This window comes from Eulemur rufifrons, chromosome 7, assembly GCF_041146395.1.
Source record: "Eulemur rufifrons isolate Redbay chromosome 7, OSU_ERuf_1, whole genome shotgun sequence".
In the NCBI taxonomy this organism is placed as follows: domain Eukaryota; kingdom Metazoa; phylum Chordata; class Mammalia; order Primates; family Lemuridae; genus Eulemur; species Eulemur rufifrons.
In genome coordinates this window covers 286,880,413-286,906,524 of record NC_090989.1, presented here as the reverse complement: position 1 = coordinate 286,906,524, position 26,112 = coordinate 286,880,413, and the positions used below count along the sequence as shown (strand labels likewise).

Below are 26,112 nucleotides of genomic sequence, written 5' to 3'. Positions count from 1 at the left end.
TGCCCTGCGTGGGGGGAGGTGGGATGGCCACGCCCTATGGGGGAGGCTCAGGGACTCCTGAGCCAATCCTGGGAGAAAGTGGGGTACCCATGCCCCGTGGAAGAGGAGGTGGGGCCCCGTAGTGTCTTTCCCATGCTCAGGTAGGCCCCCTGTGGATACCTGAAACCAGGATACTATCAAACCTTACTTATACTATGATCTTTTTCCTACACATATATGTTTATGATAAAGTTTAATTCATAGATTAGGCATAATAAGAGATTTACAACAATAATAATAAATGGAAGAATTATAACAAAATACTATAACAAAAGTTATGTGAATGTGGTCTCTCTCTCTCTCAAAATAGCTTACTGTACTGTACTTGCCTAGTTTCAGACCTCACTTGACTGCTGGTGACTGAAACTAAGTATAAGTACATATGCCCACTGATAACGAGAGCAAGACATTTTAGCTGAAAGGTCTTCCTTCCAAACTCGTAGGAGAAAGGACAAGAGGGAAAATATGTGAGCATTATAAAAGTATGCTTATCGCTGATACTTCCTTAAACCACAGGTGTACGGGATCTCCTCCCGTTAGATGTCAGATACAGACTGACTTTGATAGACAACCTACTTGGAACGCAGATTTGGGGTGACCTTGCCAAATTGGTAATGGCTGGTCCTGTTCTTGTTGCGGTGCTGTTTGCATATGCAAGGAATGGGAACGTAGCACCTGTCTGCAATTCCTCTTGACCACGGATTAAAAAGATAGTGAAACCAGGTGGCCGGTTTTGTTGCCTGCAGAACCAGCGGCGCTAGGACCGCGGACGCCGGCTGCCGCCTTGGCGCGTGTGGGGACGGAGGGCGCCTGCGGCTGCGCGGAACGTGCTGAAGCGGCTGCGGGCAGCGTCGGGGGAGCCGGGCGGGAGCGGAGGTAGGAGCCGCGTGCGGGGCTCCGGCAGGCACAGCCTATCTGGGCGGCCGGGTGGCAGGGAGGAGCGGCCCGCGTGGATGCCAACTTTCCCGGTGATGGTGCTTAACTTTCCGCCCGGCCACGGCCGCCGCTGGTGAGGACACACAGTAAGTGTGGGCTGCGGGGCCCCGCGGCTTCCTCTGAGGTGGCGCCCACCAACATGGCGCCCCCCGGCCCCGCGCCCGCCCGTCCCGGCTCAGGCCGCAGAGGTGCCAGCGGCGGGAACAGGCGGCTCCGGAGGGAGGGCCGGGCGCGGGGCGGCGGAGCCGGAGAACAATGGTGGGGAAAGCCCGGGAGCGCGGAGCGGAGGCCCGGGAAGACGGCGCGGGGCCTGCTCGGGCCGGGAAGCCGCGGAGTCGAGTGAGCACGCCCGCCGGGCCCCGCGCCGCCCACCCGGCCAGGCCTCGGGCCCTGCGCGGTGGGGCCGGCGGCAGCGCGGGCCTGGCGTGCGGAGGGCGGAGAGGACAGGACGCTTCGCGGGCTCCGGGCGCCGTGGGCGGTGGGAGCCGCGGCGCAGGGTCGGCCGAGGCCGGGCGGGGTCCGTGCGTGTCCGGGGGGCTGCGGGCGACCCCGGGAGTGAGGCCACCGCTGCGACAACGGGTCCTCGCGGGCCTCCGGGACTGTCCTGCGGGGTCCGCCACCGCCTCCCGCCGGAGCTCTGGGGAGAAGCTGCCGGGCCGCGCCGGGACGAGGGGCTCCTTGGGGGCAGCCGGGCGCGAACTTTCCTTTGCTCTGTCTTGCCTCGCGCTTTTCCTCAGAGCCAGCTGTGGAGGCGCTTGCGGGGTGTGTGTGTGTGTGTGTGTGTGCGCGCTTTGCGGGGTGTGCACAGCACCTGGTGTTTCACACGGCGCCCTATGTACTGTGTGTACACACTGTCCTTGTCACGCTGTGTATGCAAGCGCTACCTGTTGTCTCATACAGTGTATACGAAATACTTGGTGTCATAGACAACGGTGTATACATAGTACCGCATGTCATACATGGTGTGTAGGGAGTATTCTTGTCCTTAATCCCTTACCAACATTTTTACTAGGAATTTTCACAAGAAGTAAAAAGTAACTGATTTGAGTTCAATGTCTACTTGTATCTCTCACGTATTAACTTTGAGTTACTTACTTGCAGTGCCACTGTCACATTTCAAAACAAGTATGAATCTGCTTTGGCCCGGAGACTCTGTGCAGACGTTGCACTGCAGGTTGTCAGTGTTTTGCCCCCCAGTAGTCTTGGTTTTTGAAATGTTTTGGTGTCTACGATTTTATAACACAGATGAGTTACAATAATATGTATTAATATCATGTCTGTCTACTGTATATCAGCCACTGTGCAATTATTTACAAACATTATCTCACTTAAAACCCTTACGTATTATCTTAAAAGCATAGCAGTCCTCCTTTAAGTTATAGAAGGTTCCCCTCCTTGTAGCACACCCCTCATCCCATCCCATTGCATGACAAACAGAAAAACACACACAGAAGACAAGTGGGTGAATCAGATGTTTTGAGAGAGAATGTGATCCGTGTCACATGAAAGTTTGAGAATCCCTGGAATAAGAGGTGGATGATAGAAATGAAGATAATGGGAGAGAGATAAGACTCTAAATCTAAATACTCAATAAAATAGTCTTTTTGAGTAATCATGGCTTAACTTTAATTTTTAAAACATATACAGAAATGAAATATTGCTTTAAAGAAAGAGCTTATGTGTGTGTAGGTACCTGCTGTTATGTTTTTTCTGTAGGAAATTCATAAAAAGTTACTTAGTTTGTATTGTGAAAATGCTATACGAGCTTTAATATCAAAATTAGTTACAAATGGAAAGAAATAGTCTATAACATAAAAATTATTTGGAGTTTTCTTAGTATTTTTGTATAATCCATTACACACTTTAGGAGGGAAACTTAGGAAATTAGATATTTAACTCAATTCAACAAATAATCTAATTAGATATTTAATCTTTCTTTTTTTGTATATTTTCTATTTCAGAGTAGTATTCTGATTTTTAACTCAGGTTTCTTTTAAGGGAAATTTAGTAGCTTGGAATATATTTTCACAATTAAGGTGCAGGGTAAGATCTTTTAAATGTGTTTGATCAGATAGCAATAGAAATACCCTTATATGCAAACACTGAAGCAATTTATTCACACTATTAAATCATTATAAAGTTGAATTTGCACTGGGTAGTGGCAGATTTCACTTAAAGTTGGTAACATCAGCAATTGTCCAGAGTGTTTGCTCCATAAATGGCTAAAAGTTTGTCTACCTTTATGTAAAATTAAAAAGAGAAATGATGAAGGTAATAGAATACTGTTGCATCAGAGTTTTGAAGGAGTCATATAGACTGTTATCTATATGTTCTTCAGAAATGAGAGTGATACATTTCCAGATCACATTATCTTATATGTTAGTTGGAAAATGTGTGTTGCTGAAAACTTGTACATAAAGTTTTATTTTTTAAACTGAATAATAAGTATAGTAGGTAAGCTAGTTTTATTTTAAATAAATGCTTTTATAGTTCAAGTTACTTCATAATTAAATCTGTTTCATAAAATCACATTAAAATTGCATTTTTTGTACAAGTAGAATATATGCAATTTTAATGTCTTAACTTCATTTATTAATACATTGTTATTTATTGAAACTCTGCTATGTGCCATACACTTGCTAGGTGCTGAGGTGAACAAGATAAGAGAGTTCTTGCCATTGCAGAGTTTATAGTTCAGAGTAACACAATTACTGAAGGAAGCACATAAAGTGTAACAGAAGAGAGTAAGTCCAGGGTACTGTGGGACAGAAGCTGAATTAAGATACATTGTATTTGAGTTAAAATTACTTGTGAGGTGTTAGCACTGATGATTTAAAATTTTATTCTAATTTGTAACTTTTTTACTGTAATAACCACCTGAGGGTTTTTAAAATCAACTTTCTTTTTTTTTTTTTTTTTTGGCTAGAGTGCCCTGGCATCAGCCTAGCTCACAGCAACCTCAAATTCCTGGCCTCAAGCAAACCTGCTGCTTTAGCCTCCTGAGTAGCTGGGACTACAGGTATGTGCCACCATGCCCTGCTAATTTTTTCTATATATTTTTAGTTGTCCAGCTAATTTCTTTCTATTTTTAGTAGAGCCAGGGTCTTGCTCTTGCTCAGGCTGGTCTCGAACTCCTGACCTCTACCAATCTGCCCATCTCAGCCTCCCAGAGTGCTAGGATTAAGACATGAGCCACCACTCCTGGCCTAAAAGCAACTTTCTTATGTTAATTTTTTACAGTACTCTGTTAAAGAGTAGACCTGTATTAAATACCAAACATATATTATGTTCTCCAGATATTATCTGGGCATTTAAGTGAAAGGTAGACCCATTTAAAAGTTTTCAGTGTTGGTTTTTTTTTTTTTTTTCCTGGTTTGGTCAGCTTGTATGTTAAGTAAATTTAAAATATAATTTAAAGAATGTAGGATCTTCTTTCTTAGTTTAAGCATTTATCATATGGACATAAAAGCAAGATATACAAATATTTTTCAATGGATTTCTGTTGAGAGCTTGTCACATTAATTCTCATAAGTGGGATTAAAAATACTACTTAAAAAATTTAGTTAGATACTATGGTTTATAGCAAGAGAATCTGACTTATATACATTTTAATTTGACTATGCACATTAGATCACTTTGCAAGTCCACTTTGCAAGCAGTTTCTAGCAAGCTAGGTTTTATCACAAACTGTGCCTGTGGCACTACCATTTTTTTTTAAGATGTCCATCATTGAGCATCTTCCATAGTAGGCAGTGTACATTTTCCATTTAGTCTTCACGACAGCATCATGAGGGGAATGTTGTTATAACGATTTTATAATAAGGGAAGAGACACAGTTAAATTGCTGGTCCCCAAGTTCACACAGACATAATCAAATTGGTTTCAATCCATGGGTATGACTACCAAACCTGTAGTATGTTATGCTAGTCTGTCTCCCTAAAACCCATCAACCTCTTGGATCTTGGTACTGATATGCCTTCATGTTCCCAATGTACCTTTATAAGTCTCCAAAAGTATGTAATATTAACAGAATATAAAAACTATGCTCATTCTACCTACAAAAGCAGGAGGTGGAAAGGCAGGTATAGTAGGAAACTCCTGGTAATCAAAACATTCCATATATAAAGTTCTGGTTAATTCCAATTTCACTGGTGATGATAGCTGGCAATCAAAGAACAAGTGTGGATAATTGGCTCATTTTCTTGCTGTCACTATGGTAGCTCATGTTATAAAGATAACTTGAGTCGGGAGCAGTGGAGGTGGGGAGACCTATGATCTTTATTTTAATACTTATGTAATGGAGAAAAATGTTTGAAAACACTTGGAATTAACTCCAACATTAAAGCATTCTTGTCTTCAAAGGGGAAGTCATTGTCTTGAGGAATCTTTTAACATACCTTCTCCTGGATAAGTTCAATTTACATTGAAATAGCTAATTTCTTGAAAGCTGCGGTAAATGCTAAGGCTTCAGAATTCCATTAGGTGTGCACTGTCATCTAAAATAAAATACCATTTCATGAGAAGCATGTGGTGAAGAGAGTAACAGATCGAGTGAGTTATAGCATCCACAGATCCAGATCATCCTGACAGCCATCAACAGAAATGTTCCAGTGGGTTATTAATATGATTTTCTCATATTTGATAGCTATGGAAAGATTTTAGAAAAAAATAATTTTAAGGAAGGCTAAGTATAGAGAAACTCTCTCAACTTGAAAGCTATTATGAATTTTTTAGTTTTCTCTTTTTGTAGATTCTTGATTTACCTGCTTATTGTTTGTTTTTCTATCTCAAAAGTGCATCTAGAAAATGCTGTTTGAGAGAGCAAGTCCTTAATTTTCAATTGAATTTTGACATGGAGCCCTTCCCCAATTAATATAAAATATGCTTATTTTAACTGCCTGATCAAAAAATAAAAATAATTTATTTGGGATTTCCATTGATGGCAAATTTAATAGGTTTTGGGAGGAGGTGTATTTACCATTAGAGATGTTATCTTTTTAAATTATAGACAATATAAAGTCTAAAGTAATTTTTTTCTACTGTACTTATAATTTATCATTTCTCTTATATGTTTGGAAATATCAAGTTTAATATCATTTAATATCAACATACCTGAAACGTTTCTTTTGAAATACCTACTTATTTACCACTCTTCACATATATGTTCTACACAATCTTAAGAAGCCTCTTACTTGTGATTAATATTCATGTTGGTTTGTTTCAGGCAAGAAACTGCCATTTGAATCATTTGAAAGTTTTTATTGTTTTTAAGGACTATTCAAATAAAACTAGTTTTAGTCCCAGTTACTTTCAAGTGACTTAAAAGCCAAACGACGAGCAGTCTAATATAAAGTTGGACTTTCTCTTGGTTCACCTGCATTTTTAGACAAATGCTGATGAAAAATGTACTATTGTAAGCTTTAGTTACAGTAGTATTTGTACTATATAGTTTTAAATGAATTATTTGGGATTTTAGGTGACGGTGCTACACAAGTCACATTAGGAAGAAACAATATTTAGCATGCTTGTTCTCAATCATGAGTGAGCATCTAAATTGCTTTTTAAATTTTTAAAAAAACATTAAAACAGAATCTCTGGGGATGGATCTAAGGTCTAAGTTTTAAAAGTTACACTTTTTTAAATGTTTCACATTTCAAATTTTTTATTTTTCTAAGTGGTATTCATGCTTTCTTTTTAAATATTTCTTTTTGGAATAGATTATAGAAAATGGTGTACCCTGGGACCTTTAGCTCTAAATCTCAGAAATTCTCTTTCAAGAATCAGATCAGGCCGGGCGCGGTGGCTCACGCCTGTAATCCTAGCACTCTGGGAGGCCGAGGTGGGCGGATTGTTTGAGCTCAGGAGTTCGAGACCAGCCTGAGCAAGAGCGAGACCCCATCTCTACTAAAAATAGAAAGAAATTATATGGACAGCTAAAAATATATATAGAAAAAATTAGCCGGGCATGGTGGTGCATGCCTGTAGTCCCAGCTACTCGGGAGGCTGAGGCAGTAGGATCGCTTGAGCCCAGGAGTTTGAGGTTGCTGTGAGCTAGGCTGATGCCACGGCACTCACTCTAGCCGGGGCAACAGAGTGAGACTCTGTCTCAAAAAAAAGAAAAAAAAAAAAAAAATCAGATCAATTAAGTTTCCTGGGGAAAAAAAGACGATAATCAAAACAATCTGGGGGGGCCGGGCGCGGTGGCTCACGCCTGTAATCCTAGCACTCTGGGAGGCTGAGGTGGGCGGATCGTTTGAGCTCAGGAGTTCGAGACCAGCCTGAGCAAGAGCGAGACCCCATCTCTACTAAAAATAGAAAGACATTATATGGACAGCTAAAAATATATATAGAAAAAATTAGCCGGGCATGGTGGTGCATGCCTGTAGTCCTAGCTACTCGGGAGGCTGAGACAGGAGGATCGCTTGAGCTCAGGAGTTTGAGGTTGCTGTGAGCTAGGCTGACGCCACGGCACTCACTCTAGCCTGGGCAACAGAGTGAGACTCTGTCTCAAAAAAAAAAAAAAAAAAAGTAAAAAAAAAAAAAAACAATCTGGGGGGAAAAAAAACACAACCTGAAAAATAAATGCATCCTAGAAGAAAGCCTTAAGTCTTTTCAGGTTCCTCAGAAATGCTACCGTGTTGCTAGGTAAGATGGATATCAAAGGTACCATTGGCTGATGTTCCCCGATGGGCTCAGATATACCTATAATCACAGGTAAATATGTACCATATCTTGAGGTAGGTAATATTCAGGAGACAGGCTGATGTCCAGTTTGAATGTCTGGGCATTCCAGTAACTGGACTGAAAAGCAGCAGCATGGTGTTCCTGCCCCTTCTGCCCTCAGAGCTCTGGATTTCTCATAATCCTGTAGGAAAATCAGAAAAGCTTGGAAGACTTTCCCTAGGGCAGTCGGACCAACCGTCTTGGGGTCACATCTGCAGTCCGTGGTGAGACAACCTGAGAAAGTTTTCCGGGCTCTGCCCTGCTCTCTGGCTAGCCTCCTCTTTTCCCTGGCCTTTATCTGGGTTTCAGATGATTCTTCCTGTTCCTTCAGGTTGGGGGTGGCATTTCCACCTACAGGTTTTTCAGTGGGTATGGCCATCCAGAGGAGGAGATTCAGGGTCTTTCAGCTGAGTTCTAGAAGATTATAACTTACTTCCTTTGCCCTGGGAAGAAGTCCTTGAGCTGCAAGACCCATCCTCAGCAATAGATTCAAAGACTTTGGGCTGAGTATGAGGAGAGTATGACTTAATTCCTTTGTTCTGGGAAGAAGTCCTTGAGCTGTAAGACTTACTGTGGGTTCAGCCACTACTGGACAATATCTGTGTTCACTCCTCGCTAACTGGATTTCTCACACAAGCATTTTGAGGCTTCATAGTGATCCTAGGACCTAGGCAGTTGTGCTAATTTCCACAGGTTTCTTTAATTCCTCTGTAATATAGGTTCATAATTCTCCACCAGTTTCACAAAAGTCAAGGTGCATGGCAGATTGGTTTTAAAGGAAGAGGGACATCTAGGAAGTGACAGGAAAGCCTCCCTGGGCCTGGTACTGTTGACAGGGTGTTCAGCAGAGTGTGGTCCATGTTCTTTATTTGCTTCTCCCACTGTGTGACATGGCCCTTCCCCAGGTGGCTGGATTCCCAGTAGTGTCAGTGTTCTGTCTTCTCAGTTTACCTCGGGGGAGAACACACAAAGTTCTGTGTTTTTAAAGTGTGTTCAGTCAAATTTTCTAAATACACATAGTTTTCTCAGTTTCAGATTATCCGATACAGTCAAGAATTACATTCTTAATTGCTGCTGTTAGAATTGCATTTTAAAGAGAATATTTTTATAAAATTTGATCTTGAACAGAGTAGAAAATGTTAGGTGGTTATACTATTGTGAGTCAGTATTCTTAAGTAGGTACCATTTCATACAATTATCCTAAATATTGTAGATAATAGGAAAGGAAAATCATCTGAAGTATGAATCACAGAAAATAATTGTCTTTGAAAAATATGAATTATCTGAAAAAAGGCTAAACTGAAAATTGGCCACTTCAGTCTCTGGTCTCTGTCTCCACAGCTCAGTCCTCAGGCTCCTTTTGGAGTCTCCGTCCCTGCACTGTGGCCTGAGAACTGCTTCAAGGCAGTGAACTGGTGATATCTTAAACATAGAGTTTACATGTGGAAGAGCAACACACTAGTAAAGTATAACTAAATATATTCAGTTACCTTACATTTTAAATATCTGTACTCTACATTCTGGGTATGTTTTGGTGTATATGGGGATGGATTTTATACTTTATCAAGCCTTACACTTTAAGTAGACATTATATCACTTAGGAGAATGGCACTTTATTGTGAGAAAGGACAAAGGCTGACACAGTCTAATGATGTGCATTGTTTTCACTCTTCTTTCTCTTCCTTTTTTATGGAACCCTGCTCCTTCTTCTTTCTCTTCCTTTTTTATGGAACCCTGCTCCTTAGATGATATAATGGTCACTAGTTACCTTGCCCATCCTATCTTCAAAGATAGTGAAGGGGAAAGTTTGAGAAATGTCATTGTGAGTGAAGGAAATAGTTTGCCAGAATTCACCCAAAGTTAGCCTGAAAGCGTTACATGACTGGCCCAGCACCATCCTGGCAGGTTTCAGTGATTAGCCCTGCCTCAGGCTGTGGCCTGGGTTTGGCAATTTCAGGAAAATAATTTAGATTTAAAATACATGGCACATGTTAATAAACTATTGTAGCACAAAAGGCTTATATAATTCTCTCTACTTTTGTATGCTTGAAAAATGTCCATATCAGATACTTTTAAAAGTTAATAGTAACAGTAATGATGGAAACTTTCCTAGAGGGTGGGGGAAAGTCTCAAAGGAAGAGGAGACACATGGAAAAAACAGGAATCATTGAAAATTCTTTGTAAATTGATAATTTTACATAGAAGCTACAAAAATAATCCCCGGCTGCCTCCCCACTTGAACAAAGTGACATGTAAATTGGCTCCAGTGACTTTTTTCCATAAATATGATTCTGTGGTTTCTAGTCTATTTACAAGGTTTTGCAGCTGTTACTAGTATCTGCTTTTAGAACATTTTCACTGTCCCCAAAAGAAACCGCAGACGCAATATCAGTCATCTCCCGTTCTCTTCTCATCCCAGTCCCTGGCATTCACTATTCTACTTTCTGTCTCTGGATTTGTCTATTCTGGACATTTCATATGTGTGAAATCATATAATATGTGGCCATTTGTGTCTGGCTTCTTTTACTTAGAACGTTTTCCAGGTTCATCCATGTTGTAGCATGTGTCACTACTTCATTCCTTTTTATGGCTGAATAATGTCTCATTGTGTCAATAATATTCCATTGGGTGTAACACATTTTGTTTATCCATTGATCAGTTGATGGACATTTGCATTTTTCCCACTTTTTGGCTATTGTGAATAATAATGCTGTGAATATACATGTACCTGTTTCTGTGTGGACATATATTTTCAGTTCTTTTGGGCATGTATGTAGAAGTGGAATTGCTGTGGTCATGTGGCAACTCTGTTTTCGTTTTGAGGAACTGCTGAACTGCTTTTGAAAGCAGCTGTACCATTTTACATTCCTACCAGCAATGTATGAAAATACCAGTTTCTCTGCATCTTTGTTAGCACTTGTTATTGTCCGGATTTCCTGACTGTAGCTATCCTGGTGGTCGTGAAGTGGCATCTCATTGTGATTTTCATTTGCATTTCTCTAATGACTAGTGATGTTGAGCATCCTTGTGCTTATTGGCTGTTTGTTTATCTTCTTTGAATAAATGTCTGTTCACATCCTTTGTCCATGTTTTAGTTGGGTTGTCTTTATATTGAATTGTAAAAACCTTCTATGTGTTTTGAGTAGAAGTCTTTTATCAGATGTAGGATTTGCAGGTCTTTTTGACCATTCTGTGGCTGTCACTTTCTTGATGGTGTCCTTTGAAGCATAAAAGTTTTTAATTTTGATGTAGTCCACTTTATCCATTAATATATTTTCTTTGGTTGCCTTTTGACATGATATGATCCCTTTTTTCCAGTTTGTTTGCATTCCACTGTGTAGAGGCCCTGCGCTGTATTCCACCAGTTCCTTGTGGATTTACTATTACAAAGACTGCTATAAGACATGAATGTGTAGGTACATCAATTTTGATTTTGCCAGTGGGATTGCTGGGTCAAAGAGAAAATGTATATGTAATTTTGGTGGTTATTGCCACATTCCCCTCCATAAAGATTGAGACATTTTCTGTTCCCACCACTGCTGTATGAGAATCCCTGTTTCTGTACAGTTGTACGACAGAGTACATTGCCAGGCTTCTATAGTTTTGTGAGTCTGATAGGTATTAAATAGAAATGCTATATTAGATGTAGTTTAGAAATTGGTCTTCCCTAAGAGAAATTGTCTTTCCATAACTTGACCTTTTGTGTTGTGTTTTCTGTTTGTCCATATCTTTTGCTCAGTTTTTCCATTGGGTTTTTGGGGCTTTTTCTGAAATTTTAGAGGTTTCTTTTTTTTTTTTTTTTTAACATATCAAGGATATTAACCCTTAATTCATAGTTTAATTTGTAAAAATTTCTTTTACTTTTACCTATCCCATTTGTCATTTATATTTTTACCTTGTTTATGGTGTACTTTGGACATGTAAAAGGTTTTAATTTTGCTTGTTTGCTTTAGGTTTTGTGGGGTCCTTTTGTGTTTTTGTGTGTATGTGGTGGTAGTCCCATTTTCAGCCTTTCACTTGCTTTGCTTCTGGATTTTGAGTCATAGGAAAGGCTCAGGCCGGAGGATCTCTTGAGGTCAGGAGTTTAAGACCAGCTTGAGCAACATAGCAAGACCCTGTCTCTATAAAAAGTAGAAAAATTAACTGGGTGGGGTGGCATGTGCCTGTAGTCTAAGCTACTTGAGAGGCTAAGGCAGGAGGATGGCTTGAGCCCAGGAGTTTGAGGTTGCAGTGAGCTATGATGATGTCACTGCACTCTAGCTCAGGCAAGAGTGCAAGACCTGTCTCCAAAAACAAACAAACAAAAAAAAAAAAAAAAAAAAAAAACCTGGAGTCTGTCTTCTCAAACCCTGCCACTGCTTTATCAATTAAATTTATTAAATCCTTTGTTGTCATTTAAATGATGTTCACTGTATCTTCACCAGTAGATTCTATTTCAAGAAACCACTTTCTTTGCTCATTCATAAGAAGCAGCTTCTCATGTGTTAAAGTTTTATCCTGTGATTGTAGCAATTGAGTCACATCTTCATCTTCCACTTCTTTTTTTTTGTTCAATGTAGAAGGCATTCACCCATGATTTTCTAGCTTCCACAGTTGCTACTGAGAAATCTGATACCAGTTTGTTTTATGACCTCTCCTGTCACCCACCCTGGGGAGCCTTTCATCTCCTCTTCTTACCACCAGTGTTTGACTTTCCAGGTGGATGTGCTTTGCGCTTCCTTCCATTCATATGCTGGGCATTTCATGGTCTTTGTCCATTTGCAGATGCCAATTTTCATTGGTAGGTACTTTTCTTGAATAATTTTTCCCCTCTATTTTCATTCTGTAATTCTTGTTATTCAGATATTGTATCACAAAGTTTTTTTCTCTTATCTCCTATTTGTGCATTTCTTGTCTTTTGTTTCTACTTTGTGCAAGATTGCCTCAACTTTATTTTCTAACCCTTTAATTGAATTTGTTTATCATATTTTAAAGTTTTTTGAATATTTCTATTTAGAGTATCCTATTTGTGGTTTATAGGTGCGATTCCATTTCTTACTCTTCTATGATATCAATTATATGTATTTTCTGTTTGCTCCATGTGACCTCTTTCTCTCTTTTGTGGAGAAGCCGGTCTCAAATGTCTGGTGATTCCTGGCTGTCTGTTTGTATTTATGAGTGAGACATTGGGAAGCTAATTGGACATTCTTTGTGTGGGTTTTACTGGTGGGATGTCAGGTGGTCAGATGGCTGTTTCTTTAGGTTCCTTCAGATGTCAGGGTCTGAAGGTTCTTTGTCTGGGATCATTTAATTTCTCCAGAAAGGTACAGTTTGGTCTCTTGTCTGAGCCCGAGACCAGTCATCTGGAATTTGGTGGTAGAAAGGGACTTTACCTGTTCATGATTCATTAGGTAGCTTTTCCCTTAAAAGCCCCCCCATGCCCATCCCACCCACTCCAGCTTAAAATCCCCACCTTGCTCGCCTATGGAAATAGTATTGAGCCCAAGCTGCCCACAGTCTGCTTTCAATCCTGCGTGGCCTGATCTGAGTACAGCTCTCCACCTCCTTCATATGATTGTCCTTATTCACCACACTCCCACCACTGTCCTTTCTCAGTTATGTCTTTGCATGTGTTTTCCCCCTGGTGTGCCTAGCTGTTTTACTTCATTTATGATCTCCTTAACTTTCTATGATAGGCAGGATTGGTTAGGTTGTGCTGTGAAACAAACAACCTCAAACCTCAGTGGTTCAGAACAATGGGTCTTGCTCATGCTACCCATCCATCATGGGTTAGTGGGAGCTCTGCCTCAAATGGTCCTCCTTCTGGTAGCAAGCTGACAGCAGCCACCATCGGGGCATTGCCATTGCCTGTGATATATAGAAAAAGTGTAGCAAATCAGAGTAAGATTCTTGAATTTTCAAATGGCAAGTGTCATAAATCACTTTTTTAGGGCTATGGGGAAGTGTGACAACCCAAATAGGTGGCCAGACAAAGATCTCAATCAGTGGAGGGTTATGAAGCCAAAGTTCAAGGACAAACCACAGAAGCATCTGTGCCCTGTGCTATCTGAAGAGGGATTTGGAAACTCAGTATTTAAAGAGTGAGGGCATATGGAAAGAGAAAAGGGGAGAGGGTGGGCTGTGATGTAAATGGTTACATTCTTTTTTTTTTTTTTTTTTTGAGACAGAGTCTCACTCTGTTGCCCAGGCTAGAGTGAGTGCCGTGGCGTCAGCCTAGCTCACAGCAACCTCAAACTCCTGAGCTCAAGGGATCCTCCTGTCTCAGACTCCTGAGTAGCTGGGACTACAGGCATGTGCCACCATGCCCGGCTAATTTTTTCTATATATATTTTTAGCTGTCTATATAATTTCTTTCTATTTTTAGTAGAGATGGGGTCTTGCTCTTGCTCAGGCTGGTCTCAAACTCCTGAGCTCAAACGATCCGCCCACCTCGGCCTCCCAGAGTGCTAGGATTACAGGCGTGAGCCACCGCGCCCGGCCAATGGTTACATTCTTGTGAGATTTTAGTTAGTGCCAGGAAATCTGCATTTTACACAAGGTTAAGGAAAATGTTTGAAGAGAAAAGGGAGTAAAGGAAGAATCGGTTATACAGATGTCCCTGGGTAGCTGGAAGAAAGAATGGTCTTGTCTCTGTTCTGCACTTGGGAAGATAAACTTGTAATCCACATTATTAGTGTGGAATCAAAGTGGACTTTAGTTTTAGGAGCTAGACTTAGCCTGCAGACCCGGAAGTTACAATTTGCATGTCCTCATTGATGGGAGGCCAGCAAACAGTGTTCTTATGAATGATCTATGGGAACTGTCCATGTAGATGCCTGAAGCCATTTACCTTTCTGTGGCAATCTGGCCTGTAGTGTTAGTAACAGCTGTTCATTTGCAAGAGGGTGTTGCATGACTCAGCATCTGGGCTTGACCTTCCCTTTGGCATAGGGAGTTGGAGGGTCCTGAGATTTTTATTTTCCTTTACAAGTGCAATACTGCTGGTGCTTAGGACAACTAGAAGTATTTAGTGAACAACACTGATGACCACCATAGCAACCTTGACCACCCAATCTTAAGTGGCCCTCCCCATTGCCTACTGATTTTTTCCTTTTCTTTTCTTTTTTTCACAGGACTTGTCACTATCTGAAATCATCTTTTTGTTTTCACATTTATTGTCTGTTCCCCCAATACCCTCAAATATTAACAGTAAGCCATATAAGTATAGGAACCTTTCTGAATCATTCACCACTATATCCTGAGTACCTAGAGCAGTGCTTAGCAAATAGTAGGTGCTCAAAAACATTGGATGAATGATTCTAGGTTAATTTTTGAAATAAGTAAAATTTTACAACACTTCCCACTAAAGGGAATATGCACTTTTAATAGAACTGGGCACTTTTCCTATTTTCTTTAATATCCATTAAACAAAATTAGGTGTGCTTTTGATATGAATTGCTATAGACAACTGAGAGTAATTTTCTTAGATAGTAATAGAGTTAATTTTTAAGCATTCAAAAACATTTTAGGAAAAGTCATTAGAAATGACCATCATTAATCAATACAAACTAGAAAGTTATCACAAAAATACAATGTATTATGTTATAATTCCATAAACTTCCAATTACAGTATTGATTTAGATCACTGGTAAAAAACTTTGTTGGCCCAACAACGTGGAGTGCAAAATTATGCAAAATTAGTAGTGTTGTCTAACAGCAAATATTTTCAACTCTTAGCTATATTTTTATGAGGATACTTGTTTATCTTTGCTGAATAGGGAGACATTTATGTTATATTTAATCATAATTTTACATGACAAGATGTAAAAAAGAAAATAAAACCTTTTAACCTTCTTCTAGTTCTTTCTGTCCCTGCAGAAATGAATAGTCACTAATAATTATTACTCCCTTTTGCTTGCAAATGACATTCTTCCTTATGAAAGAGTTTTTCCTTTCTGTGAATAAAGAATTTTTTACATTTTGAAATTTTAGCTTTATATATTTATAGGCTGTCTTCTATTAGAAGTGTAAAATATTAGGGTTTTTAATGGAGGAAATTTGTAATTTAATATTTGTTAGATTTGGACACATAACCCACTTTGGATAAAACCAAAATCATTTATAGCAAGTACAGAAACTAACAGCCTAGGTTTCATAATGTAGTTCTAAAATTTTTAGGTCAAGGTGATATACTCATTTTTTTATGTAGTAAATTGTTGATAAGCTATTACAACTCAAATCTCTTCAATAATTTATGATTTTTTGCAGACTTCCATTTTTATGGAGAAATGTGTAGACAGCAAAACTGTGCTTTAGGTCATTTTTGTATGTGATAGTGTTTTTGATATGTTCAGAATGCAAAAATTTGGCTCACACCTGTAATCTTTGCACTCTGGGAGGCTGAGGTGGGAGAATTGTTTGAGGCCAGGAGTTCAAGACTATCCTGAGAAAGAGTGAGATCCTGTCTCTACAAAAAATAGAAAAATTAGCCAGGTGGAGTAGCACACGCCTGTAGTCCCAGTGAGTCGAGAGGTTGAGGCAGGAGAATCGCTGGAGCCCAGTAGTCTGAGGTTGCAGTGGGCTGTGATGACACCACTGTACATTGGCCCAGGCCACAGAGTGAGACTCCATTTCAAAAAAAAAAAGAAAAAGAAAGAAAGCAAAAATTTGAATTATGCAATCAGCACCCAAAATTTCTGTTTATATAGATTTATTTACTTCCCCAGGATACAGTGTTGTACAGTGTTTTGGAATTATTAAATTCAGACTTTTCCATGTTAAGCTATGGATCCCATGCTGAACAGTGTAGGGTGTCTGTCCCACAGAATGTAAAGAAAGTGTCAAAGCAAACTAACTCTTATGGGAACTGTGCTGTGCTCTGGCAGGTCCAGTGCAGGTTGTGTAGATACATAGGACATGTTTATGCATCAAATACTTGAGGCTAACAGAGAAGCCCCTTATAGTGCCCCACTTTTTATGATTAAGCAGGAGAAAATTGAATACTTTCTTTTCACTATTCTTTTATATTGATTTCAATAATTTTATGGCATATTGCTGAATTTCTATTTAGGAGAAGATAATTATTTTCCTTAGGATTCTTTAGATTTATAAATATTAATAAATCTTTTCAAATATGGCCAAAGTTATTAATTTACATGTGATATACTTTTTTTGTTCTTATTAAAAACTATGTTTTCTCCGGCTTGAATTTGATCTTCTGGCTTTAGAAAAAGTTTATGTATGTCTTTTCTCTCTTATATAGTCAACCTCATCCTCTCAAGTGAATCTTTTTATAGAATCTCAAACATTTTGAAGTCTTTCGTATTTGAAACAAACAGTTCAAACCTGACCTTTGTTGGAACAAGATTAACTGAATGTGCATTCTTTCCTGAATCCCTATCGAAATGAGCGTTGTTATGTGTGTGTGTGCGCGCGCATGTGTGTGCGTGTGTGTGTGTGTGTGTGTGTGTGTGTGCATGTATGTATATCCATATATATAGACAAAAAGAATGAGATAGACTAGAGTGTAGAAAAGACAACATTTTGGAAACTGGAAAGAAAGTGGTGGAAGTGTCTTTTGGTTTTTTTTGGGGTTTTTTTTTGTTTGTTTTTTGAGACAGCGTCTCACTCTGTTGCCCGGGCTAGAGTGCCATGGCATCAGCCTTGCTCACAGCAACCTCAAACTCCTGGGCTCAAGCGATCCTCCTGCCTCAGCCTCCTGAGTAGCTGGGACTACAGGCATGCGCCACCATGCCCGGCTAATTTTTTCTGTATATATTTTTAGTTGTCCATATAATTTCTTTCTATTTTTAGTAGAGACAGGGTCTCGCTCTTGCTCAGGCTGGTCTCGAACTCCTGACCTCGAGCGATCCACCCGCCTCGGCCTCCCAGAGTGCTGGGATTACAGGCGTGAGCCACCGCGCCCGGCCCCTGGAAGTGTCTTTTGATTTAGCAGGAAAGGTAAGTGCCTGAGAGGGAAGGTCAAGGAACATGCCAGTTTGAGCCTCAAAACCATGGAAATCTCAAGAATTAGAGGCACCAGGTCTCTCTGGGAGTGGGGAAGTGAAGGGGGCTGAGAATAGGGTGATCGCTCCCAGTCTGTGGTAGTGCTCACAGCCCTTCCCCAGCACCTGCAGCCAGCTCACTACTCTTTTCTATACTGCAAAAGCCTTGAGGTGTATTTTCTGAAAAGGGCAAATGAGAACAGTTCTCATTTAGACTGTCTTGAAAGTGGGTGATGCCCTGCTAGAAACAGGGGTACTAGGAGACAGTCTAGACTTCTACTTCTGGCCAAGGCAGAGCAACTACTAATGGACTTACATTCCCACCATCCATGATGAAACTGGGTAAAATACACGAGGCTATTGCTTTCCAGCACTGGGCAATAGGCAGTATAAGACTGCAGTCCCGAGAGGAAGTAAATAGAGGAGATGAGCCCACAGTTGCCCTGCTCTGTGTCTGGGAAAATGTCTGGACTGATCTTGGGGAGCTGGAGATGTGATAAGAGTTCAGAGCAGTAGTGAGTGTCAGCACGTTGTCCTGGTAATTAAAACAGTGAATGCTGGTTTAACTAGAAAGTGGGGTATGACTTTATTGAGAAGATAAGAGGAAGGATAGCGTATGTGCGTTTGTGTTGGGGGTGGGTGTATGTGGAAGAGATTAATTGACTTGAGGTAGGACGTCAGTAGGTAAGGGTGGGGCTTATAAATACAGAGGTAAGTACCAAAAAACAAAACTAAAATAGAGGGCAGGGATTGCTGTAGGGTAGCAGCAATAGGGGATGGGGTTTGGGATTGTTTGATTTTTGAAAAATCATATGTACGTATTTTAATTAAAATGAGGATAAATTTTGCATAACCATAGACCTTCATGTGCCTTCTCATCTCTTTCCAGGTCCTTTCCCATCTGCCTCCCCCCTTTGTTCAGTCTGTCTTCAAGGAAGGGCTCTCTTTCTGTTTCAGTTTCTCCACCTGTCACTCACTCCTTAACCCACCCTATCCTGATCTGGTTTGGAACAATATTATTTCAACAAAATAATGTTACTCTTGCTAAAGTCACCAGTGACCAACAGTTTGCTAAATCTAGTGGACTTTTCAGTTCCTTTTGCTTTTTGACTTTTCAGTGATACTCTGCACTTTTTGAAATCCTATCTTCACTGGATTTCTATAGGATAGCTCTCCTGGATTTGCTCTTAGTTCTTGGGGCCTAGGTCTCTTTCTGCCATATTCTGTCCTGGGGAAGTCAAATCTGCATTTATGGTTTTGGTTACTGTTACGTGTCTCACAGATCTTCAGCATGTGCTCTCCTGAAGTCCTCAGCTGTATCTCCACATAGCTGCTTGGCATCTTCCCTTGGATTTCTAAAAGGCATCTGAACTTAGTCTACCCCAAACCAAACTGAGCACACACATGCACACACCACTGCCTTCTGCAAACTTAGTCTTCTTCCCACAGTCCTTACTTCAGTACCCTGTGTAAGCCAGAAATGGAAACTTTGTCCTTGAGACTTGCCTCTCCCTCATTCCCCGTCCAAAATTAAATCCTAGTGATGTTTTCTCTTCATTTTGCACCCTGTAGCTGGAAGCAAGTTAAAAAAAACTATCATTTTCCAAAACTGCAGTTAGTCTTCCATTCCTTGTCCTGCTTTTTCTCAACAATTCTCCTCCTCTTCCTCCTCCTCCTCCTCAATTCAAAATTTACTACAAAGCTACAGGAATCAAAACAGTGTGGCACTAGAATAAGGATAGACATATAGACTGATGAATTAGAATTTGTTGTTCAGAAATAAACCCATAGATCTATATGGCCAGTAGATTTTTGACAAGACACTGAATCCATTCAATTGGGAAAGAATAGTCTCATCAACAGATGGTGCTGGGATAACTTGATTTCCACATTGTAAAGAATGAAGTTGGACCTCCTACCTCACATCATATATAAAAATTAATTCAAAAGGGATCAATGACCTAAATATAAAATCCAGAACCCTAAAACTTTTAGAGGAAAACAGAAGTTAATCTTCAGATTTTTGATTTTGCAATGGATTCATAGGTATGACACCAAAAGCATGAGCAACAAGAGAAAAAATAGATGTTATAATTTATCAAAATTTAAAACTGCTATGCATCAAAGAACATTATCAAGGAAGTATAAGGACAACCTAATGTTTACCAAGCTTATGTCTGACATGGGACTAATATCCAGAATCTATGAAGAACACTTACAACTCAACAACAACAAAACAGGCAACCCAATTCGAAAATGGGCAAAGGACTTGAATAGACATTTCTCTAAAGAAGATAACAGATATCCAATAAGTACATGAAAAGATGCTCAACACCATTAGTCGTTAGGAAAATTCAGATCAAAACCACCATGTGATACTGCTTTACATCTACTAAGATGGCTGTTTTATTTTTTGGGGGAAAAAAAAGAAAAAATGGAAAATGGCAAGTGTTGGTAATGTGGAGAAATTGGAACACTTGTACAGTGCTGGTAGGATTGTGAAATGGTACAGCTGCTGTAGAAAAGTGTTTACTGATTCCTTAAAAGGTTAATCATAGGATTACTATGTGAGCTAGCAACTCCACTTCTGGGTATATACCCAGAGGAATTAAAAGCAGACTTCAGCAGATGCCTGTGTGCCAGTGTGTCCTGCAACGCTACTCACAGTACCCGAAAGGTAGAAGCCACCCACGTGTCCAGCAGGGGAATGGGTAAGCAGAGTATGATATTCCATACAGTGGAATATTATCCATCCATGAAAATAAATGAAGTTCTGACACAGGCTGCAACATGGATGAACATTAAATCATTATGCTAAGTGAAATAAGCCAGACACAAAAGGACAAAGAGTGTAGGTTTCCACTCATGAAGTATCTAGAGCAGGCGTATTCATAGAAACAGGAAGTAGCTTTGAGGATACCAGGGGCTGGGAAGACGGGAGAATGAGAAATTATTGTTTAATGGTTATAGAATTTCTGTTTGGGGTGACAAAAGGTTTTGGAAAATAGTGATGGTTGCAAAACACTGAGAATGCACAGTAATTAATGCCACCAAACTGTATACTCAAAAATGGTTAAGGTGGCAAATTTTATGATAACATATTTACCACAATTTAAAAAAATTAAAATCGAATCCCCGTCTCCATCAGCCTCTGCGGTGGACGCAGGCGGCCCGCTTAGCTGTCCCCGCAACGCCGCCTGGGGGCCGCCACTGGCACAGCGGGTTCCGGTGTTCCTTAAGTGCCATGACCGGGGCTTAAGAAAACGTACAAGTTGTGTGATTCAACAAAGCTCACAATCCCTCCGCGTTAGGGATTTCTTTTTTTTCCTTTTTGAGACAGAGTCTCGCTCTGTCCCTTGGGCTAGAGTAGTGTCGTGGCGTCCTCACAGCTCGCTGCAGCCTCAGACTCCCGGGCTCCAGCGACCCCTGGCCTCCTGCGTCGGCCTCCGTGGGTGGCTGGGGCTGCAGACGCCGCCGCGCCCGGCCGGCCTCGCTGACTCCAGGTAGGGACGGGGCCTTGCCCGGCTGGGGGGGGTGGCTCTCGAACTGCTGGCCTCGGGCGACCCTCCCGCCTCCGCCTAGAGCGCCAGGGTTCCAGGCCTGAGCCGCCACGCACGGCCAGGGTTTCTTAATTTAGGACTGTGATGTACACTTTTCCTCAAAGTTTGTGTATGCATCACATTTTTCTGATAAGAAAGCCAAAGTCTCGCCCGGCACGGTGGCTCGCTCCTGTAATCCAGCACTCTGGGAGGCCGAGGCGGTAAGATTGTTTGAGCTCAGCAGTTTGAGACGGGCCTGAGCGGGACTGAGACCCTATCTCTACTAAAAAATAGAAGGAAACTTGGCCGGGAAACTAAAAATATTTTTAAAAAATCAGCAGGGCATGGTGGCACATGCCTGTAGTCCCAGGTACTCGGGAGGCTGAGGCAGGAGGATCACTTGAGCCCAGGAGTTTGAGGCTGCTGTGAGCGAGGCTGACGACACGGCACTCTAGCCCGGGCAAAAAACAAACCAAGAAAAAAAGCCAAAGTCTTAAAAGTGCTCGTGACCCCCAGAGAAATAACTGTGTTTCAATATGTAGAGAATCTATTGCAAATAGTGGGCCAGCCTTTTCTTTTGAACAACTCTCTCGATGGATTTTGCAGAGGAGAAACTTGTATTTGGCCAAAGTTGCCCTTCTCTGCAAATTACCTCAGGGCAATTTTCTAGGAGTGACTGTGGGTATTTTTATGGCCTTCTCTCCCACCCTGACAACTGAACCTAAACATTTCTGAAGGAAGGATACTCTTTGCCAGCAGGGAGCCTGGGGCCATCTATCAAAAGAATGCCTTTGTGGTTTTCCCTTTGGGGGCTGGAAAACTGATAGTGATCCCTAGACAAAGGCCTTGGAATTGAAGTGTGTGGGGACAGAACACAGGAGAAGGAAGGGGATTTGGTTTAAGTGTTGCTGTACACTATGTTTTATCCCTTTTTGAAAAGAAAAGAATAGAATTTCTTTAAATTCTGGCTGTGAAACTGTGCTACTTATCCAGGCACATCTTAAAACAAGGCCAGGGAGGACCAGGCCTCGTAAGAGTTATTTTTGTGTTGCTAAAAATTTAGAAATGTGAGCTCCTGTGTCAGTCTTAGTTTGAATCCCAACTCTGCCACTTACTAATTGTGGGACTTTGGGTCGATCACTTGGCCTTTCTGTACCTCAGTTTTCTTATCTATAAAATAGGAATAGTAGTATCTATATCATAGGGTTGTTGGGAAGATTATGTGTGTTAATATGTGAAAAGTATCTTGAACAGTGAATGCTATATAGTATCATTCAATAAATGTTAACTCTTATTATTCAAAGAAATTTTAGAATGGAGATTTGGGGATGAAAATGGGACTTTGAGCAGTATAAGTTATAATTATTAATAGTTTACGGTACTCTACTTAATTTGAATACAAAGAGCCTTGGAAACATGAAAGAATGAGGCATCACAGTCTCTACGTGCTAAAACTTTATAATCTCTTGTGGAAAATATTTAACAATTTGAGAGCAAGGCCTGGTTGGCAGTATTACACATTAAAAGCACAAATGGTAAGATTTCCCAAATAAGGTGTGATAACCAGAAAAGACTCACTGGTAGACAGAACTCAACCTGAAACTTGGATAAGGTTTTTGATATGAGAGAAAGGCATCCAAGGAAAGAAAGGCATCCTCTGTATGGAACACAGAGTGAGAGGAGAGTGTGACCATTAAAAGCTAAAGATGCATATGCTCCCGTTTGAGGCAAATAAAAACAAAGGTACAATACTCCATCGGCTGTACTGGGGTTTTAAACTCAGGATTTTCATAGTATTATGTTTATTTATGAAATTTGTATAAGAATATCCATGTCTTTTGCCTGCATCTGGTGGTAATCATTGACTCAGAATGGGGTGGGCCAGGTAAGGCTCAGCAGAGTGACGTTCTTGCTTCACTTTCTCCAACTGACTTTTTTGTAGCAATTTTTTTGGTACCAATTTCTTTGTAGAATTGCTGTTTCCTAAATGGAATGGCAGTGGTAACAACTTACTGTTGTGGTTTTTAAAAAATATCTATTTATTTTTTACTTTGAGTTTTTGTTTTATAACCATTGTGTTTTTCCAGAGTTAGTTTCATCCTCTGGAACTCAGAGAACGAGGTAAAATTACATGGATAAATTGAGGTGAACTTTTGTCCTAAGTGGAGCTTGAATTCAGTTACTATTTCTGATTTGGTTAAAATCACAACATTTTTCTTTTAGGCCAACGTAAGTAAGTACATTTCCTACAATTGTTTTTTGTAATAGAAGGAAAAGCGCCTCTATTTTCTTTTTTCCTACTCACTTCTTAACCCATTCCAGCCTTGCTTCTATACTCGTCACTGCTCTGAAGCAGCTTTTCCATGGATGTAGTAGTTCTCACTTATCCTCAGGGGATATGTTTTAAGACCCCCAGTGGAGGCCTGAAACTTTAGATAGTACGAAACCCTATATTATGTTTTTCCTATACGTACATACCGATGATAAAGTTTAATTTATAAATTAAGTACAGTAAAAAGATTAATAACAATAATTAATAATAAAATAGAACAATTATAACAATATACTGTGCACAATTTCATGGATGAAAGATTTGTTCTTACCGTAGATCTTAGCAACCTCAGCCTACTTTTTTTTTCTTTCCTTATTAAGTTGAGAACTTTCACTTTTTCACTCAAAGGAAGCACTTTGTGGCTTTGGCATAGCTGAGTTGCCAGCATCACCACTCTTGAGCTTGGGGGCCATTATTAAATAAAATAAGATTTACTTGAACATAAGCACTGCGACACTGTGACAGTCGATCTGATAACTGACGTGGCTACTAAGTCACTAATGGGCAGGTAGCATATGCAGTGCAGAGGTGCTGGACAGGATGATTTCAATCTGCTACTCAGAATGGGAAAAGATGCATAGTTGATAACCTCAAGAGCATAGATAAGAGTAAAATGTAAAAATAATTAAGAAGTGATGAATTTTGAGTATCTATGATCTGTTTTTAATATAATTTAATTATAAGTTTACATAATTTAATGTTTAATAATGGCTATCTAAACCTGTCTCAAAATTTCTGAAAATTAAGCTGTTGGCTCTCATGAGACAGTGTCGTCTGTCTCCAGCTTACATCACAGCATCCCATACTTCCTATCCAGCTCAGTAGTCACTTTCACAGGGAGCCTTTCTAAAACCTTCAGTGCACATCAATATCCTTATTATATGTTCTCAAGATACTATGTACCTCTTTTTTATCACAGGATAATTTTTTATTTGACTGATTGATTAATTGATTAAGCACCATGAGGGTAGGGACAGAGATTGTTTTACTTTTTCCTCTATCTCTTCCATTATGTAGCCCAGTGCTGGAAATAGCAGATGCAATATTTGTTGAATGACTGAGTAAATGATGAAAACAGGGAGCATGTATATATTTATGTATTCCAGAATATCTGTTCCTTTGAAAAAGGTGTCTTTTTTCCTATTATAAACAAACTATATACAAGGGAGTCTCCTCATATACAAATTTGGCTTATGCAAATTCAACTGTATGAGCTTAGCCCCACAAAAATAGAGAGGGAGAAAGCAACAGTCTAAATGGTGCATTATACTGCCTAACATTCCACTCAATGAACCGTAGGGTGAGCATGAGATGAAATGTGTAAACCTGCTTTTTCTTCAGTGATCCCAGTTTCTGGGTGTCTCTGATATTATCATCTCACTAGATTAAGTGTGATTCTAAGAAGAGATACAATGTAGATTTTTCTTATGTTACCCAGTTGCTTTTCTGTTGCTCTATCTGGTACTCAACTGAAGAAACAGCAATAATTCCAATGGTAGACAGAAAATGGGTTGTATTGCAAAATTACCCTGAACATTTCTTCAATCACTATTGGACTTTCTGAGAGACAGCCCAATTTAAGGGATGTTCAGGGTAATATTACATACATGACTTTTGTTTTATGTGTTAGCTTGGCGCTGAATCTCCATGGAATATGAAACTACATTATTTTAATTTAAAAATTTGAAAATATATTAAATTGGAAGAAAGTGTACATACTTAAAGCCATAAAAAAAAAAACCTATCTGTAAACTTGAACATACAGTGATAGAATATTTCCTTTTAGTTTCTTTTCTAAGTATGGTGTTTTGGGGTGTTTATATATTGTGGTACATATGTAATTTTGTATTCTTATTTCTCCTATTATAACTGAGAAAGAAAAAAAAAAAAACAACCCTTTTTATCTGAGAAATTCCAGCACTTTTAAACTATCAGGCCAGGAGAGGCATTTAAAATATAACAGCAGTCACTCTCACTCCCCCTTGAGCAAAATAATTACCTCTTGAAGCCCCTTGCTATGAGGTTCTGGACTAACCTGATGCCAAGTAGCCATAAAAATGCCGTACACCCTATAGTTCAACGGTCTATAGCCAATCACTAACCACTGTTGTATCTGTAAACCAATGAGAATTCCTGCTGAACAACTTTTGTAATTGTCCCCTCTCCTGATTTGTCCTCTTTTCTTTAAAATCTTGAACATTTCCTTGCTCCCTGGAAGACTCCTCAAGGCAACTTGAAAGTGTTTCCCAGGCTACTGTCCTCAACCTTGGCCCAAATAAACTCTCTATATTAATTTTTCATCAGCTTCTTACTTTTAGGTTGATATAACACAGAAATTTTTATATTATAATAAATTGAGTGTAAATATATATGTTGAATTTCCCAAAAATGTATTATAGGTGCATTGTTCTCACATCATGTTCTAAAGATGACAGTTTAGTAACTATTACTCTATATAAGAGTTAAACAAGGTTTATGGGAGGCCACTGTTTTGGACTAGCTGCCTGCACTAGGCCCCAGTAGACCAGGCCAAACCAGAATGGGTTTGCTTGTGCTAAGT

General features: G+C 40.0%; 2 long non-coding RNA genes across 2 annotated transcripts in view; both read left to right on the top strand.

Annotated features, from left to right (window-relative positions):
* The window catches only part of LOC138388608 (uncharacterized), a 215,466-nt gene that overhangs the window by 5,694 nt on the left and 183,660 nt on the right, over window positions 1–26,112 (top strand). The window lies entirely within an intron of this gene.
* Window positions 3,906–26,112, top strand: part of LOC138388607 (uncharacterized) — an 84,132-nt gene continuing 61,925 nt past the window's right edge. Inside the window, exon 1 of the long non-coding RNA XR_011234145.1 lies at window positions 3,906–3,994. This is a non-coding gene — a long non-coding RNA (uncharacterized lncRNA). The remainder of the gene's footprint in view (window positions 3,995–26,112) is intronic.